This window comes from Aotus nancymaae, unplaced genomic scaffold (genome assembly GCF_030222135.1).
Source record: "Aotus nancymaae isolate 86718 unplaced genomic scaffold, 86718_ANA_hifiasm-v0.15.2.pri h1tg000036l, whole genome shotgun sequence".
NCBI lineage: Eukaryota > Metazoa > Chordata > Mammalia > Primates > Aotidae > Aotus > Aotus nancymaae.
The window spans coordinates 57,824,624-57,830,467 of NW_026988450.1; positions in this window are offsets into that span (position 1 = coordinate 57,824,624).

Here is a 5,844-nt window from a genome sequence, read left to right on the forward strand (position 1 = left end):
ATTTTGAAGAAGCTGAACAGATTTGGGAGCTTTTCACTGAATAATATAAAGTTATATATCAATAAGACATTGGTATATTGGAGCAATAGTAGACAAACTGATCAATGCAACAAAATGCTGTTCCAGAAACAAACTCACATATATTCAGTTACCTGAAATATAATGAAAATGGCAGTACAGTGTAGTGATAAAGAAATGATCTCATTCGATAGTACTTCATAAACTGAATATCTGTTTGGAAAATAACATGTATCTTGACCCCTACTGCACATTTTACATAAAAATTCAATTCCAGGTGAATTAATGATATAAATGTGAAAGGGAAACAAAGCTTACAGAATACCATCTATCTTCATGACCTTGTCATAGGAAAAGGTTTCTTAGTCAGAAAACAAAAAGTATTAACTAGATATTTTTAAACATTTAAATGTAATTATATTGAAATTAAGAATTTCTGGCTACTAAAAGACACTACTAATAAAGTCTAAAGGCCACACACAGAAAAATATTCATGATATATTTATCTGACAAAGGACTAGTATTCATAACTTTTTTTTTTTAATTGTACTTTAGGTTCTGGGGTACATGTGCAGATCATGCAGGATTGTTGCATAGGTACATACATGGCAATGTGGTTTGTTGCCTCCATCCTCCTGTCACCTATATCTGGCATTTCTCCCCAAGTTATCCCTCCTCAACTTCCCCATTCCCCTGCTGTGACTCCCCTGCCCCCCACAAAATACCCCAGTGTGTGATGCTCCCCTCCCTGTGTCCATGTGTTCTCATTGTTCAACACCCACCTATGAGTGAGAACATGCAGTGTTTGATTTTCTGTTCTTGTGTCAGTTTGCTGAGAATGATGGTTTCCAGATTCATCCATGTCCCTACAAAGGACACAAATGCATCCTTTTTTATGGCTGCATACTATTCCATGGTGTATATGTGCCACATTTTCTTTGTCCAGTCTATCATTGATGGGCATGTGGGTTGGTTCCAGGTCTTCTCTATTGTAAACAATGCCACAATGAACATACGTGTGCATGTGTCTTTATAATAGAACAATTTATAATCCTTTGGGTATATACCCAGTAATGGGATTGCTGGGTCAAATGGAATTTCTATTTCTAGATCCTTGACATTTTTTAAAACTCCCTCAAACAAATAATCACTTGCAAGTTTGACAACCTAATGGAAAACTGGCCAAAAAAGACTTGAGCCGTTCTCAAAAGAGAATGTTCAAAAGGCCAGTAAACTTATGAAGAGGTGTTTAACTTCATGAGTCATCAGGGAAAAGAAAATTAAAACACATATCATGGAAGACGATGTGTTTGTAATATGAATGCATTACAAAGAATTAATATACCACACGTGTGTGTGGGATATATTTATATGGTATATAGTTTAATAGAACTAAAACTATACTATGTTATAGTGCACAATTTTTAAAAGACTGAAAAAAGAAATAGGAAAAGGGAATCCATTTTGTTGACATGGATCACAAGAAAGACATAGTTCCCTAGGCAATCCAGTTTATGGAGCAGTTATATGGTATATAGTTTAATAGAACTAAAACAATGCTATGTTATCGTTTAAAATTTTTTTAAAGCTGAAAAAAGAAATAGGAAAAGAGAATTCATTTTGCTGACATGGATCACAAGAAAGACATGGTTCCCTAGGCAATCCAGTTTTCCAGTGTGGCTACAGAACTCATTCTTGGAATCTCAGCCTAGAGTATGTTTCATGTTACTTCAGCTCCTCAGGAATTACTAAATGAAAAAGACCTGGAAAATGCCAAGTATAAGAAGGATATGGAGCAACTGGAATGCTCATAAACTATAAGCAGAAATGTAAATTGGTATAACCACTTTAGAAAACTCTTCTCCTGAAGTTGATCATATATATACCTATAACCCAATATATTAGTCAAGATTCTCTAGAGAAACAGAACCAGTGGATAAGTGTAGGTATAGATACTGATGGATATATTGAAATATATTTATTATGAAGGATTGGCTTATGTGATTATGGAGGCTGAGAAGTCTCACAGTCTGCCATCTGCGAGCTGAAGGCCCAGGAAAGCCAATTGGATTGTTCCAGTTCAAATCCAAAGGCCTGATCCAGGGGAACTGATGGTGTAGGTCCCAGTCTGAGTTTGAAGGCCTGAGAACTGGGTCCAATGGTGTAAGTCTAGATCTGAATCCAAAGTCTCGAGAACAAAGATTGATTTCTCAATCCTGTTTGGTAAGCCATTTCTCCTGTGCTCTTGGAGAGATCAGAGCTTTGATTTGCTTTGACAAGTGTGCTTGGCAATACCTGTTTGGCACTGCCCTTGCTAGAACACCACCAGTTGGTTCATCTGTGTTAAAATGGCAGCTGGAAGAACTAAAGCAGGTCAGAGAAAGGACCAAATTCATGAGAGAGATTCTTCTAAAGTTGTGGAGATGCTTTAGTTACTGGCACCAAGTTAGAGAGTTGGTATTACTATTACAAGGGAGAAGTAGGGCTTGTGAATGGGCACGGCTGTGGATAAAAGTTAGTTGTATAAGATTCTGTGATTTCCCTTAGTTCTTTATTTGCCTCTCAGTCACAGCATTTCTTACATTTTAATTTCTATCATTCCCTGATCCTGGTTCCATCTTCTTCATTCTCCCATTATAGTAGTATACTGCTGGCCAGCACTACTGTTCACTTTCTCTATGCCAGGGACTGTATTAAGCAATTTTTATGCACTACCTCATTTAATACTCACAACATCCCTATATGACTTACATCACTGTCTACATTTCACTGATCAGGGGAACTGAGGCCTAGAGAGGTTAAGTAAATTTTCCAGAAGTCAGCCAGTCTGTTGGTGCCAGATCAGCAACATGAGGACTCTGCCTCTAACACTGAACTCTACTGCCTAGGGCATGACCTTCACCCTTCCATCTTGTAGCACCTATCAGTTTGCCTCACCAGGAAAAGAAACAGCTGTTATATATGATTCCACATTCTATGAAGGAGACAGTAAAATAATCCCATGAGTGGCAATAGATCTAAAATCTATTTACTGATGGGGATATCAGGTCCTTCTTTGGGAACTGTGAGAAAGAGAGTAAAGGATGCCCTCCTGTTGTTTCCTAATATCTGGTAGGAACATTCTAGACTAGACGGAGGAAGGAAGCAGTTAGTGGAAATTGAGAATTAGGAAGGAGTTGAGGACAAGCAGAAGAAACCTGGATTTTGTATTCTCCTTCCTAATTGGTAGCTCCTGTGATTTCAAGGTCTATTATAAGCTGTAATTCCCATCACACAGACACAATGTGTGTCTGACAGATGTGAGGTCAGAAAAGGCTCATTTCACTACTCAGGAAGTCTCAGTAAAACCACTGGGGCAATTCTAAGTCTCTGCCTCTGAGACATCCTTCTGGACTCCTTGATTATACTGCTACTACCGTCCATTAAATAAATTCCTCCAAGAAAAGGAGACCTGCTGAGTAAATAAAAGAGTTTGGCACTGGTCTCTTTCCACTGAGGGAGGGGTAGGGCAAATTTGTAACATATAATGGTGTCAGGTCTTGGTGAAAAGGAAAAACCAGGCAATGCTGCTGGGGGTTTCCTATGGAGTTCAAACTTGTATAGGACATTTCTTGTGCCTTGCCTCTAATCCTCTTGGCTCAATCTTTATTTCTGGGCATTGCTGCAGCAATGAATTTTCACAGATGTAACCTGACAGCACTATATATCTCTCATTTTTGGCCTGGGGATTCTTGGATGCAGTAGCGTGGGGTGGATTTGAGTACTTATTAACACTGCATGTGGCCCATTTTGACTAATGGTGGAAAAAATCTGGTCCCTTCTCTCCCTGAAGTAGACATTTTGAGGCACATTCTCTATGACTCCTCAGAAGGCCTTGGCTGTATTGAGTTCCAGTTGTCCACTACAGAGATCAGCATAGCATATTAACAGTGAATTGGCTTTCCTTCTCTGTTTCACTCTGTCTAGTCCTTCCATCCTGTTCTCTTGTCTTGCTTGCTCTAGAGACTATCTGCACAAAAGCACTTGTCTCAGATTCTGCTTTCTGGAAGGGGGTGGATGACGAAGGTAGGGAGGTTGTAGTGAGTTTCAGGCAAACACAGAGCATAAGTAGAATGGGAAATTGGAAAGAAGAAAGTGTGAATAAGACAAAAAAGGTTGTCAACAGGCCAAATTACAATAACTTTAGTTTAAACATCTAATTGCCTTTTGTGTGAGATTCTAGAATTATGCAGTATCTCATTCTGTAAGATCGAATGAGTGTTCCACTAGGTATGACAAAACAGTTGGTTTTAGTAAGGTAGAAACAAGAAGAAAGAACAGTGAAAAGAATGGATTGGTCGACATCAGGTTACTACAGGGCTCTTTTGTTGTAAAGGTTAGAGCAGAAGGGACTTCCTCATTATCTCAGGTAGGCTGGGTTCTTACTGATTGGTGAAATCTGTTTTAAGGAAAAACTGGTTTGTTTGGGAATTTGCCTGCTGCCTTAAAGTTTCAATTTGATTATGTGACATTTATCATGAGGGGCTCCAGCTCCATTTTAGTTTGGTCTGGTCTGCTGGGGCCTAGGACAAGAGACTGGTCTAAAATAATGCCTTTCCATAAATTTTGTTTGTGTATACATATATACATATTTATCTTATCTTAAAATACATTCAAAAAAGGATTGCAGACAGTTAATGATAATGGAATTGGTGTAATAAACCACAAAGCATTAAACACAATAAAAAAGGCAAAACTGCTTTGTAAATGAAAAGACATTTACATCAAATATCCACGTCCTGCTGCCTTAGTACAGCAACTGAATGAAACCTTTACATCTGAGTTCCTTAGCAGTTGGAGCAACAGTGAAAACACACACATCTCAGTATTCAGTTGTTGAGAGCAAACCGACTAATCAAAAGTAAATGCTTTCTAGATTTTTGAGCAGTGGGAGTTTATTACACTTCAGGTTATTAAGGATGGAATAATGGGAGATTTCCATTTCATGAAGGAGGTCCTGCCCCAATATTACCAGATGAAAAATGGTAAGAAGTTTCATCTTCTGGTTATTTTTGTTATAATTGTAGATGGAGTTTTGTGTCAAAAATTGGAAATTGTATCACCATGGTTTTTTTATAGTTGGCACATTGGATAGTGTAATGAACAACATATTTAATAGCAGAGTTATACAAATTACAGGGGCATTCTCTGGGGGCTGCTTCATCTGTTAGCTCTTCATCAGTGCCAGAGGTATAACATCTAAAATGCTAGAACTTTTCTAAAAAAAAAAAATGGCTCTGGGCTGCTTAAAATGTATAAAAATGTGCTCAAATGCCAAGTGATTGAACCACGAAAGTTCATTATTTGAAAAACAAGTCAGAGATCAACACTTAACCAAACTATAGTAGAATTAGATTGTAATCCCAATAATGGTAAATTTTGAGCAGAACTGCAATCCTGATGAACTTTGAGTAAAATAAAATAGTTTCATATTGCAATCCCAGATAATGAAATAAATTAACATGTTAAACAACATTTCTTAATTATGCAAGTATGACAACTTTATTGCAAATGTCCCCACTCTCTTCTGTACTTATGGCAGATGTTCCTATTGGCATTCCTCCCTGTTGATGTTGGAAGCAGCCTCTGAACTTCTAAATACAGTACTCCAGATATTGAAAAGAATAAGATACTGCAGGTGAGTTGAATACCACTGGTTATTATTTGTATGTTTTAACCCTCTAGATGAGAAAATGTGGCAGGCAAAAAATAATTTCTTCTCATTTGTATGAAACAGACCACAGATCTCACAGTGTCTTCAGGGTGCTCCTGGGATACAGGATAAAA